Source organism: Chiloscyllium plagiosum, chromosome 27 (genome assembly GCF_004010195.1).
Source record: "Chiloscyllium plagiosum isolate BGI_BamShark_2017 chromosome 27, ASM401019v2, whole genome shotgun sequence".
Taxonomy (NCBI): domain Eukaryota; kingdom Metazoa; phylum Chordata; class Chondrichthyes; order Orectolobiformes; family Hemiscylliidae; genus Chiloscyllium; species Chiloscyllium plagiosum.
The window spans coordinates 11,467,662-11,482,094 of NC_057736.1; the positions used below are offsets into that span (position 1 = coordinate 11,467,662).

Genomic DNA, 14,433 nt, shown 5'->3' on the forward strand with positions numbered 1-14,433 from the left:
AAATAACTGATGACATGTATCTCTGTGAAGTAGAATAGTCTTAAATCAAGCACCACTTTGTTATCGACGCGAACAATCATTCATTGATACTGAACAGTTGGGGACAGCCTGAGAACTCAATATCATTTAATTCTAAAGAAGTATATAAGAAATGCTCACCAACTTTTAGATGGTGCCAGCTCTTTCATTTTGCAAATGATGATTTATAACGTTTATGATGTTCTTGGTGGATTTGGAGAGGAGTTGGAGGGGGGGTGAATCTGAGAAGATAGATTGATTACCTCCAGTCTGTCATCGCAGGACAAACCTGCAAGTGATCAGAATGATAATAAGCAAGAGGCAAGGAATAGTCAATAATACCAGATTAATGGAAAAATGCCTGTTCTCAACTTTCTCAAATTGTCTAAAAATCGTATTCTCTGCTTTCATGCCCTGTGACAACCGAGTATGAGGTTATAAGTATATATGGAGCCTATTCCATTGTGTCATGGTTATAACACATGAATAATATTTTGTCTCTGATAATTATAGCCACTCTGATGCCCATTGTTAAAATAGAACCACTCAGCCTTTGTTGGAATAAAGTAGTCAATTTATGGGCTCTGAGCCAATAGTTCACACAGCCTCCAGCCACAGAAAGTGCTCTTTCTATTTATACGTTGCTGGGTATCACTTACCTCACTGTTCTGAATGTGCCTACAGCTTGTTTATCCCAGCAGGAGGCAGGAACATCAGAGAAATAAAAATAAATGCGGTAAATTTGTGTTTCTACGTGGTTCAACTTGACAGAAAAGAATCAAATGCTTTTTAAACTGAGTGTGATGGAAGACTAACCAGTTAATGCTCAATTCAGATCTCCTATTTGCATGTGTTAAGCTTGCGGCCTTGAAGAGAAAAATGGGGAGATTCACAGCAAATTTCTGCCGTGTAGGTGGTCATTGCAGTCAGAGTACCTGAACAAAGGGAGTTACATAAGAGAAATGTAAGGAGCATTTCACAGAACATTTAACTGGATCTTCAAAAGGATCTTCCTTATCGAGAATGTAATTGGGAAAGGTTGATAGCAGTGTCTGCTTTGAGCCAGAAAAGTGAATAGAGTCATAGAGTCATTGAGATGTACAGCAGGGAAACAGGCCCTTTGGTCCAACTTGCCCATGCCGACCAGATATCCCAACCCAATCTACTCCCACCTGCCAGCACCCAGTCCATATCCCTCTAAACCCTTCCTATTCATATACCAACCAGATGCTTTTTAAATGTTGCAATTGCACCAACCTCCACCACTTCCTCTGGCAGCTCATTCCATATATGTACCACCCTCTGCATGAAAACGTTGCTCCTTAGGTTTCTTTTATACCTTTCCCCTACCCCACTGTGGGGTGGCACGGTGGCTCAGTGGTTAGCACTGCTGCCTCACAGCTCCAGGGACCTGCGTTCAATTCCCACCTCGGGCGACTGTCTGTGTGGAGCTTGCACATTCTCCCCGTGTCTGCGTGGGTTTCCTCCGGGTGCAAGGTTACCTCCCACAATCCAAAGATGTGCAGGTCAGGTGAACTGGCGATGCTAAATTGCCCACAGTATTGGGTGCATTAGTCAGGGGTAAATGTAGGGGACTAGGTCTGGGTGGGTTGCACTTCGGAGGTCAGTGTGGACTTGTTGGGCCGAAGGGTCTGTTTCCATACTGTGGGAAATCTAATCTAATCGAATCAAACCATCCTCTGGAGTTAAGCACATTCTCCAAACCAACCATTTTCAACTCAGTGAAGAAAGATTGATGCATTGCTAACTGTGGGGTTTCACCAGACACAGAAGGTTCTGCAGTCAGTCTTAAAGAATGTTGGAGAAACTCAGCAGATCTGGAGAGAGAAACAGATTTAATGCTTCAGGTCTGGTTTGACTCTTGTTCCTTTGCTGTTGTCAGGTCAAAATCCTGGAACTCCCCTCCGAACAATACTGAGGAATATCTACACTTTGGACTGTGGAGGTTCAAGAAGCTAGCTCACCATCACCTCAAGGACAATTAGGGATGGGTAATACATGCAAATAAACAATTTTTACTGTGGACAGATAAAATAAAGCTCTTCAGAAGCATTGTAAAGGACATGAAACATTAAAATACTCAAAATGCTGCCAGACGCCTCAGGCGACTGACTGTGTGGAGTTTACTCATTCTCCCCGTGGCTGCGTGGGTTTCCTCCGGGTGCTCCGGTTTCCTCCCACAGTCCAAAAATGTGCAGGTCAGGTGAATTGGCCATGCTAAATTGCCCGTAGTGTTAGGTGAAGGAGTAAATGTAAAGGAATAGGTCTGGGTGGGTTGCGCTTCGGCGGGTTGGTGTGGACTTGTTGGGCCGAAGGGCCTGTTTCCACACTGTAAGTAATCTAACCTAATTTAATCTAAACTGTTCAGTTTATTCAGTATTGTCTGTGCTTGGTTCAGATTTCCAGCATTCCGTGCTATTTTGCTTTTATTTGGGGTTCTGCTATCTCTTAGTTATCAACATCATTCCCGTTTTCACTTTTGGAACTTCCGTTCACTTTGGTTCTGTGTGAGTGGGATTCAATCTCAAGCAGCTACCCGGGAGTCTGCAGTGAGGAACCTGGCAGCAAATTGCATGGAAATATTCTATTCAACAAGACACACACTCTCAGAAACCCAATAAAGGCACTGGCCCTAACAGCCTGGCTGAATTAATTCGAAAAAGACAAAAAAAACTGCAGATGCTGGAAGCCAAGGTAGACAGGCAGGAGGCTGGAAGAACACAGCAAGGCAGGCAGCATCAGGAGACAGGCAGGAGGCTGGGGGAACACACCAAGCCAGGCAGCATCAGGAGGGACAGGCAGGAGGCTGGAAGAACACAGCAAGACAGGCAGCATCAGGAGGCGGAGAAGTCGACATTTCTGGTGTAACCCTTCTTCAGGACCTTGGGTGACACCCAAACATCAACTTCTCCACCTTCTAATGCTGCCTGAATTGATTCTAAAGCCTGCCAATGTTTTCCTGTCATATGGACTTTAGGTTGATGGCAAGTCATCCTTGAAAAGTGATCTGACACTCCTGAGTCCTTTGTACTGTCTTCTCAGACAGCAGCATATTCAACATGCCTCTGTATATTTAAGCCTGGTTTGGTCAGTACCGTGCTCAGTCTGAGTCCCTGGTCCGACTCGAGGGCTTGCAAACAAAATTACAGGTTGGGACTCCCATACAGTATCGGGGGAGGGTCAGGAGCACCAATGTTGGCTGAGATGTTAAACCAAGGCCTCACCAGCTTCTCAGGTAAACATAGGAAATCCGCATCTCACTATTCTGAAGAAGAGCTGGAAGATTATCCTGGCGTCCTGACCAATGTTTATTGGTCCATCAACGTTCCAACAGTAGTTCACCTGCATTAACATATTGCTTTTGCTGCACATAAAATTAGCTGCTGTGTTTCCTACTTAGCGCAGTGACTACGCCTCATAAAATACTTTATTGCCTATAAGATGCTTTGAGATGTCTGATGGTTGGGAACGTTCTATGTTAATGCAAGTCTTTCCTTCTTGATGGTGGGCTAATGTCCCAAGACATTTCACAAGAGTTTCAACAAATATAACTTCACGTTGAATGATTGTTTGTTTTTTAAAAAAGAAGCATCTTAAAAGAGGAAAGAATAGCAAAGGATTCCAGGGAGTGGTAAGAACGGCACAGCTCCAGGCATCGGCAGCTAAGGATTGAAATCAGACAGACTCAAGTGGACAAATATAGGAGCGTACCAAGATCTCAGAGGACATCACTGTGTTAATTAACTGTCATGATTCGGAGATGCCGGTGTTGGACTGGGGTGTACAAAGTTAAAAATCACACAACACCAGGTTATAGTCCAACAGGTTTAATTGGAAGCACACTAGCTTTCGGAGCGACAATCACTGATGAAGGAGCGTCGCTCAGAAAGCTAGTGTGCTTCCAATTAAACCTGTTGGACTATAACCTGGTGTTGTGTGATTTTTAACTTAATTAACTGTAACAGTCTTCAGATCTGACAGTGATCATAGAATGAGCAATGGTCACTCTGCTGAACCAGAACAAAGATGCATGACATGAGGCATTAAGCTGTTAGCATGTAATACAGGCTGTGAGACAATTTCGATGACCTGATTGCAATGACCAAGAACAAGGTGTCACATGAAATGTCCAGAACACAGCGAGAGGCCACCGATTTCTCATGTGCTTTACTTTGTGTTAAAAAATTCTCAGCAGACTTTTCCTTCAACAGAGTTGAAAAGTGTGGTGCTGGAAAAGGTCAGGAAGAATCTGAGGAGCAGGAGAATTGACGCTTCGAATATAAGCCCTTTATCAGGAATGGCAGAAGCCTTCCTGCTTCTTGGATGTTGCCTGACCTGCTGTGTTTTTCCAGGGCTGCACCTTTGGACTCTGACTCTCCAGCATCTGCAGTCTTCAGTTTCTTCTAGTCGCTGTTACCATCAACAGAACCTTCCCAACCCATATCCTCTATCATCCAGGAAGACAATGACAGTAGATACATGGGAACACCATCAACTGCAAGTTTCCCTCCAAGTCACCCACCATCCTCACGTGGAAATACGTCACTGTTCCTTCAGTGGTTGCTAGATCAAAGTCCTGGAATTCCCCTCCTAACAGTATTGAGTAATACCCATGTCTATGGACTGCAGAGGTCACCTGCATCTTCTCAAGGGCAATTAGCAATGGATAATAAATGTGGGCTTATAAACAACACTTACATCCAGTGAATAGATAAAAGAACGATTGCAAACAGAATTACCATCACTGTAACCTCCTTGACATGAGCATACTTGGTGGCTTCTTCTCAGCTTTCCCAGCAATACTATCCCTCCAACCGCAGACTTCAACCTTAGCCTCTCAGAAAATCACTGCTCACCTTTCCACTTCTCCTCCAGATGCATTACCTCTCACCACAGACCTTCAACATTTCAGAAAGCAAGATAGACAAGAGTCAGTCGACAGTCCCCAGCGTCTAAAAGATCGAGAATGAGGTGGGCCGTGTGGTTCTGAATTAGCCTGAGAGAGAGATATAGAGAGCAATGACAGCAGCTTCCTAAAGAGCAGAGCAGAGCAGAGCTGTGTGAGAAGGGCAGCAGTAATGGCGGGAGATGGGATCTGACAGTCACCGTCCCCATCAACCTGCCAGAGCCAAAGGGCAATCTCACAGAAAACCGGCGGGTGGTTGGTAGATTTCTCTTGTGTGTCACTTGCGAATGGCCAAGTGGTTAAATCAGGAGACATTATTAAAACAGAAAAGTACAATTCACTTTTAAAATGTTTAACATTCAAATTAATTAATTCAATGGAATGGAAGTGGCAAGACAGGCGACGTGCTGTTGCTGAAAACAACCAGTGCTGGAGATCACAGTGGGTCAGGCCGTATCCATGGAGACTGAGCAAGCGAACGTCTCCAGTCTAGACGATGCTTCATCAGAGCTGATGAAGTGTGGAGGGGACAGCATTTATGTTATCACTTGGGCAGGGTGCCAATGAAGATAAGATGTTGTAAGTTCAAATTAAGTGATTGGAATGTGAGAATGGCAGAACAATGGTGTGTCTCCAAACAGACTTGAAAGGATAGTAAGTTGGGTGGGAGGATGGGAGAGCGTGATAACAAGCTAAATGAAAGGGAAGAAATGTCCACAATTTAAAGGTTTTGACCTCAATGTTAAGTCCAGAAGGCTATCAAGTGCCTAGTCTGAAGATGAGATGTTGCACTTCCTGTTTGTGTTTCACTGGAACACTGCAGCATGTTGAGGACTAGATACGTGGGCAGGATGCTGTGTTAAAATGACCAGCCACATGAAGGTCAGGGTAATGCTTGCACACAGACCAGAGCTGTCCTACAAAGTGGTCACTCAGCCTGTGTTTGGTTTCTCCAATGTAGAAACTTGGAAAGATTGTTTCGTCCTTTGGATGGTGAGCAGGGAGGAGGGGAAGGGGGAGGTGTGGCAACTTCTGCGGTTACATGGGAAGCTGCTGTGGAGAGCACAGTGGTGTTGGTGGTTGTGGAATGGATTAGAATGCTCCAGAAGGAAAGGCAGACAAGGGGAGTGAGGGGAAGATGTGTTTGATGGTGGCTGGAGTTGTCTGAAAAGGGAGAGAATGATCCTTTGAATGCGGAAGCTGCTGGGATGAAAAGTGAGGACAAGGGGGACCCGATCACGCTGCTGTGAGGAATGAGAAGGGGCAAGGGCGGACACACGGGTGATAGGTCAGATACAATTGAGGGCCCTGTCAATCACAGTGGGTGGGAAACAATGGCCATGGAAGAAGGAAACCAGTCAGCAGCACTGTTTTGGAAGGTGACATCATCCGAACAGACGCAACGTAGGTGAAGAAACTGGGAGAATGGGATGGAGTCCTTGCAGATCGTGGGGTGTGAAGAGCTGAAGTAAAGGTAGCTATGGGAGTCAATGACTCTAGAGGAGGGCAGTAGACAATTTATTGCCCAAAATGAAAACAGAGAAAGGAAGGGAAGTGTCGGAAATAGACAATGCGAAAATTATAGAGGAGTGGAAATTGGAGGCAAAGTTTTCAAAGTTCTGGCCGGACCATGAAGTAGCACCAAAGCAGTCATCGATGCACTGAGAAAAGAGTTGTGGGAGGGGGCCAGTATAAGACTGGAACAAGGACTGCTCCACATACCCCATAAAGAGGCAGGGCATCATGGGACCCATGCAGATGCACTTAGCCCCTCCTTTGACTTGGCAGAAGTGCAATGAATTAATGGAGAAATTGTTCAGCAAAGTGAAGGAGGGTGGTGGTGGATGGGGATTGTTCAGGCCACTGGGTCAAGGAAGAGGCCGAATGGGTTGGGGGAGAGCCCTCCAGTAAAGGCTGGACAGAGCATGCTGCATTGTCCTGGCATGCTGTTGCTTGCACAACTGAAGCAGGCAATAAGGCAATGAACCGGAGGCTGAGAAGCTGGAGGATGGGAGCAGTTTTTCAAGGATGAGGACAGTCAGGACACTGGGGACGAGTAAGTTTTTCTTGCAGATGACAGAGCTCAGCTGCATCGGACACTATGATACAGACAGGACCTGACTGACTCCAGTTCTGGAAGGTGAGAGCTGGATGCAGACAGCTGTTATGGAGAGTCCAGACCAAGATTCTGACATCTGTTTTACAGAGTGGAGGCGAACAGCAGCCTGTGTTGAATTTCTTTGTGCTCATTTTGCTGGTTGACAAACAATCTCATGGTTAGACCTCTGTGAATTGCTTGCCTGTATGTGTTCCCCTACTGGATGATGACAAGATATGGGTGATAACTGTGTACTGGGGATAGAATAGTGGGGACACAGAGAGAGTGAGCAGGTGTGATGTTCCTACGGACAGGTAAAGGTTGTGGCCTGGTGACTAAACTACAACTGGAGGGAGAGAGTGTGAGAGAGAGACAGAGAGAGAGAGAGACAGAGAGAGAGAGAGACAGAGAGAGAGAGAGACAGAGAGGAAACATGACTGTGCATGTGAGGAGGAAGAGTTTGCCATGTCAGCTATGCACCAAGAGCAGTCTGACTTTGTGGCTGCTGTTCCATTTCATTACCAATCAGGGGCACTGTCCAATTTTCAATGTTTGTCTGGGTGCACTGTAGCCTCCCAAAATGGCATGGGTGTAAGGCATGCAGTGGATATCCGCTGAGCGGTGAGTTGTTCTGGGGATGGTGTGTGGTGAGATGGAGCTCGAATTTGATGTGAGAATTGCCTTAGGTAGTTAATGAGGCACGTTTGTGAGAAATGTTGCTGAACCTCGTGGCAAACATCCCTCCAACATTATTCAACGCAACTCTCTTTGAGCCAAAAACCACATGATTCATCCCATACCCCCCAAAAAATGAAAATGCAGGGATATGACAGTTAATGGAATTGGAAATGCAGCTCTTTAACTGAATGAGTTATATCCCTGCTGTGCTCCCCACTTTTTTCTCATTTACTATCCCATCTGACCAGCTTTTTGATGGGACAGTAGTCCTTCCCTGTGCGGCATAATGCATTTTATCTGAGTTTTCGATGCCTGACAGGTTAACTGTGGTGAAATGTCTGCACTAGAAATTCCCCAATGCTTCAGAAACTCTGTAACACAATGTCTGTTGCAATAATATTCCTGCAATGCAAGTCCCCACTGCATAAATGACGTGATGGGAGGCACAGTGATATAATTATGAGCAATTCTTTTCACGAATCTTATGAAGTGCTTGAAAGACAGTCTCCAATCTGTGCTTTAAACCCAGTGCTGTTTGTTACAGCAATAGAGTTGATATTCTAATTTGAAGCTTACAAAGTTGCAGAGCTGACCTTTAACGTAACGAAGGCAGATAAACCTTTCCATTAATACAAATCCACTCTGTCAGTCCTGCCTAAGCTTCATATAAAACATTTATGCTTTAAGGGTGCATTCCAAGAACCTTGGATAATTAGATCTTATTTTTAACATGCTCCCAGGGAATTGTCACTAATAAATTCATCTACGTTTCCTTTAAAAAGGTGACACGCTATCCAATTTATGGAAAATTCCAGATTGCAAATGTCAGTGTAGGTGGCAGCTCTTAAGCAGCTGGCTTTTTTTTCAGGTCATTTATTCAGTTCTCTGCTTCAGTTAGAAATTTGTTTTAAATATAAATGATTCCGTCAGCAACCACTCAGAAGAAGCCGTGGTGTTGATTCAAAGGGGATTAAAAAATTGAGCAATCTGTGAAAACATCAGCCACAAGATGACAGTGTGACCTAGGTGTGCCCCCCAGCAACAATGACAGCAGTCACAAATCTACAATGTGCTTTCTCTCCCCGCTCCCCCACCTCCAGAGCTATTTCTATCATTCATGCCACACATCTCACGTCTAATCAGCTTGAGCAGTAGCTGAAGGGACACGTAAAAGTCCAGAAGGAAACCAATTGCTGCAAGCACAAATGTAATAGCCACCAGTGCGTGGCATAACAGCATCATTTCATGTCAACTTAGCTCAGTTAGTGACAATCTCAACTCTGAGTCAGAAGGTTGTGAGTTCAAATTCTGAATCTGAAGTTTGATTTGAGAATCAAAGTAGACATTCCAGTAAGTGCTGAGGGAATGATATATTGTTCACACATGACAAGCATTGGCATTTTGTGCTAACAGTTGGCACTTTGGGGAGCATGGTTAGTGTGTTAATATTTGCCGACAAAATCAGCAGAGGGTCACCCACCACTGCCAGTCAACCTGTTGTTTGTTAACTATACTGTGAAACGTTTCAGGATAAAGACAAAGAGTTCTGGAGAGAGACAGCTGGCAGCATGCGTGGAGAGAAAACAGAATTAATCTCTCGAGTCCAGTGGTTCAAAGTAGGGTCCTGCTGAGTTTCTCCAGCACTCTCTGATTTTGTTTAATATTTCCAGCATCTGCAATTCTTTGCGTGTTCTTCAAGCATTTTGGGATGCTTGATTTGTTGAAGGGATACTACATGAATGCAAGTTGTTGTCATCAGGTGAGAGGGTAATTACAGTATAGGATGGGCCAAATGGCCTAGCTTTGTTCCTATTTTCCTACATGTCAATGTTTCTAAATTGTTATATAGTAAGGGAATCCTTGTGGTACAGGATGAGGCTATTCACCTCATTGTTGTAGATGTGAAGAAGTAGGAATGATTAATAGATTGAACTGGATGAGTAGAGACAAAAAAATCCAACGTTTCAGAAGTTTACTATTCACTCATGGGCTGTGGGCATCGCTGGCTGGGCCAACATTTATTGCCAATCCCCATTTGCCCTTGAGAACGTGGTGGTGGGCTGCCTTCTTGATCTGCTGCAGTCCATGTGCTGCCATTAGGGAGGGACCCAGTGACAGTGAAGGATCGGCAACACATTTCCAAGTCAGGAGTGGCTTTAAGGGAGCTTCCACATGGTAGCGTTTCCATGAGTATGCTGCTCCTGTCCTTCTGGATGGCAATGGTCATGGGTTTGGAACATGCTGCGTAAGGATCTTCTGCAGTGTATGTTGTAGGTAGTGCACACTGCTGCTACTGAGTGTCAGCGGTGGAGGGAATGGATGCTTGTGGATGTCGGGCCAATCAAGCAAGGTGGTGTCAAGCTTTTTGACTGTTATTGGAGCTGCACCATCAAGCAAGTAGAGAGTATTCCATCACACTTCTGATTTGTGCTTGTAGACGATGGGCAGATTTGCAGGAGAAGACTACCTGTGTAACAAGATGGGGTCGGTGAGTGGAGAATGTTTCTATGCTATTGTCTGACTTACAGCTGGTCAGTGGGACTCAAATGCCTTTGCCAGCTGGTTGGGAGTGAGAACATTGGGGCAAATGGATCATTGGGCACTGATGCACTGAACACAGTGCTGATTGGTCACTTATTGGTAGCCACAAACAAGACAGAGTAGTAGACTCAGTTCAAAGCTTCTTCAGTTTCTTTCTGGAGTAAGTTTATAAAGATAGTGCCATGCAGATGTTATTAACCCAAACGCAAAAGTCAAAGAAAATTTCAACTTCCAATAATCGGGACATCAGCCATTTTGAAAACCTTTGTGTTTAATCCAGCATCCTGACTTGTAAGATGCTGAATACAAGCAAAGTTCCCTCAGTGGCTCAGTGAGTAGACACATACTGCTTGTGGAAACACAATGTTCCAGATAAGGCAAGTTTCAGAAAGCTGTACTACAAACAGTGAATCCCTGAAACACTCGGTGAGTCAGAATGAATCTATGGACAGAGGATGATCTTTATGTTTTCAAAAAGGTGAGAACCTAATACATTAACTTTACCTTCCTTCACTCCATGGATGCTAGAATCTTCTGTTTATATTCCAGAATGTCCCCAGTTTAAATCGTAGACCATATTTTTTGATAGATCTCAAATGGGACAGCTGTCAGGTCACGCAGTAGGCCTGAGCAGGTGAGGTCCTACTGACATAATGCTTCCTTTCCCTACCTCAGGGTTCAAAGTACTGGGTTCAAGTCTCATTGTGCTGTGGAGGTGTACCGTCCTATATCTGAGCACCTTGATTTAAAACCAATTTCAAGCCCCACCTCAAGGGTTGATAACCGTGGAAGTATATCATAGCAAGTTGGTTAAAAATAATTTGTTTAGATCTCAGTAGCTGTGGTCTTAAGAGAGAAAACTCAGCTGTGACATCTGTTTCTGATCACTGTCCAGTGATTTCCAATAAAAAGCACATGCATGTAGCTCTCCCGGAAAACAACAGGATTGGGTTCAGTTTTGGTGTCACGTTTACACTGACAAAGAGTGATTAACTGTGTGAACTATACAGAGATATAGACAACTGAAGTGTTTTACCTTGCATTAATCCAGATAGCTTGTTGGTGGAACATACTACCACACAGCCAATCATCCCTCAGTCTAACATTTACATAATAATTGCATTTATACATGTTTGTCATGCTCACCAGATACTGCAAAGTACTTGGAGAAAGTGAGGACTGCAGATACATGGAGATCAGAGTCAAGAGAGTGGTGCTGGAAAAGCACAGCAGGTCAACTATCCCCTTGGCTCACAAGCCTCATTCCTGTTGAAGGGCTCTTGCCCGAAACATTTACTCTCCTGCTCCTCAGATGCTGCCTGACCTGCTGTGCTTTTCCAGCACCACACTCTCGACTGCAAAGTACTTTACGGACTACTTCAAGGGTAGTCCCCAGTCTAATGCAAACAACATGGCAGCCAATTTGCGTACAACAATCCTTCACAAACAGCAATATGCCATTGACCAGTTAATCTGTCTTTGTGATGTTGATTGAGGGAATATTATCCTGGACACCAGAGCAAAATCCCCCACAACTCTTCTTCCAAATATTGCCAATGAATCAGTGCTAGACTCAAGTGGTGCACACACCACCACACGCCATTTTTGTGCCTAGTGTGACTTGAACTCGGGATCTTAAGTCAGTGTAAAACAAAGAACTGCAGATATTAGAAATCTGAAACAAAAACAGAAATAGCTGGAGAAACTCAGCAGGTCCGGCAGCATCTGTGGAGACAAAACAGAGTTAATGTTTCATGTCCAATATTCTGATGAAGGGCTATTAACTTGAAACATTACCTCCTTATGTTAAAGGTAAGACTGAGTCACATCTGAGAGCTTTTCCCCCTTTTTTTATATTTCTACTATTTATTTATGAATATATTTCCTAACTCAATAACTGGCCCAGTTTCAGTAAGTGGTCCTTTATATCTGCTCAAGTGAAAACTAGATGACTGCATATAATTAAAAACAATTGGTACAAAATTAACAGAACCCAACAATGAAGAGAAAAGGCATAACCTTAGAACTGCGACAAGAATGCAGTAAGAAGGCCTCGCCAGCTCACGATAGAAAGCTTATATCTTTGTTCAAAATGTCTGCAATTCCCCAATTAAAGCAACAGTCAAGATTACGGAGAAAACAAAAAGGGAAAAATGATGTAAGGTACTCAGTTTTATATATGTCACTGAAGGATTACAACACATGTAATATACTCTTTGATCAGATGATTCCATTAAAACCCAGGTAATCCTGGATCAGAGAAGGAACAACAGTAATCAACAGAAACACTGTGTAATGCTGGTGCCTAACCCATCATGTTACCTAAAAGCAATGGATTTTCTTCTAGTAATCTCATTATTTTGCTTGGTTGCAATTAATAACATTTCAGATGTTAGTCATTGCAAAACCTTGATATATTGTATTAAAAAATCCTTTGACTTGACTAAAACTACAAGGAAATTTGTGACCTCCAGTTTGGCATGGTTCGACAGCTAAAAGCACTATGTAGTTTAATACAGAAATACAATGTTACATCTTTACCTCACCAATAGCAATTAGATAATTTAACAGTATATTTTTGGTGTCATTGGGTTAATGGGGAAATATTAGCAGGACATAATGAGGAGAAACCCCTTTTCTTCCTTCAATCTTTGGTTTCTTTAATGTCTATCACTGAATCATCAGCTGCAGATTTGGTTTTAACGATAAGATAGAAGACCATTGTGCATAAGAAATTAAGATAAAATAAAATAAACCAAACTATTTACATACAACACAGTTGGAAAAATGTCAAAACACACAGTTAGATACAATCCCAAGTATCTCAACACCATCTCTTTATGGTCTCAAATACCAGAGTTTGTTATCCTATCATATCTATAGGTTCAATTTAGTCCATTCTTCCAATTGTTACTGTTGAGCATTTGATAGCCTTTTTCTTGATTAGTTATGTGATTGAGCCTAATCTTTCTTAGCTTCAAATGATCCTTTCAGGGTTGTAACCAAACACTTCTGTTCTGGAACTTTCAACCTAAAAATCCTTACCCTAACTAAAAGCCCCTGGGGGCAGCACGGTGACACAGTGGTTAGCACTGCTTCCTCACAGTGCCAGGGACCCAGGTTCGCTTCCACCCTCAGGTGATTGTCTGTAGAGTTTGCATGTTCTCCACATGTCTGTGTGGGTTTTGGTGCTCCAGTTTCTTTCCACAGTCCAAAGGATGTACAGGTTAGGTGTATTGACCGTGTTAAAAATTGCTCTGTTGTGTGCAGGCATGTGTAGGATTAGGTTAGCCATAGTAAAAACCCATGTGCGGTTACAGGGATGGGTTTGTGGGTCTGGGAAGGATGCTCTTTGGAGGGTCAATGCAGAGTCAATACACCAAAATGGCCTCTTTTTGCCCTGTATTGATTCTTTGATTCATTGAGGTAACCCATTGTCTAACAGTTCTGAATGAACTCCTTCCCTAAGATCAAGTCATTTCTTACATCAAATTTTAACCAGGAGAAATAGAACCAAGAGCATTCCAAGCTATGAATTTTCCCTTTAGTTAAAAAAAAATCATCTGCTGATCCTTCTAAATGAAAAGCAAGCTAATCCCTTTCCATGTTTACTCTGTCCAATTATAAAACTCTTACAATGCAAACAATTTCCCATTATCACTCCTGGGCTCTTTCTCTCATTCATGCTGGTTTAAAAAAACATGGCTCCAAAAATACTGCCAAACTAATCATTAAGACTCCTCAAACCCACAGAACAGAATCCACACATCACCTGCTCAAAATAGGAACTCTAAAATAAATTGTATTTATGTAATTATGAGCCGCACACCTTACTTCACAATGTTAACGGTTGCAAATCACAACCTTGACCTTGTCTTTGCTTCAATAGAAGCCATGTTTCCATTTTGATCATAAAAGCCAGGTGGCAAGTTCCAATCATCTTTTATTTCTGTTTGACTAATTCATTTCGATCTCTCTCCTCTGAAGGGAAACTTGGCATGAATCTGAGCACAAAGCTTAAAATTGTCCAGGTTTTGCAATTCAAGCTGATGGTCTTGGATTTGTTCCAAAATGTTAACACTGTCTTCCCTCTCCACTGATGCTGCCAGACCTGTTGCACTTCTCTAGCATTCTCTGGGCTTGTTTCAGATTCCTAGCATTAAATTTTTTG

The 14,433-nt window shown here is 43.3% G+C and overlaps 1 long non-coding RNA gene across 1 annotated transcript in view; it reads right to left on the reverse strand.

Annotated features, from left to right (window-relative positions):
- LOC122563413 overlaps positions 1–14,433 on the reverse strand; it is a 44,738-nt gene that overhangs the window by 12,156 nt on the left and 18,149 nt on the right. The window contains exon 2 of the long non-coding RNA XR_006315587.1: positions 160–307. This is a non-coding gene — a long non-coding RNA (uncharacterized LOC122563413). The remainder of the gene's footprint in view (positions 1–159; positions 308–14,433) is intronic.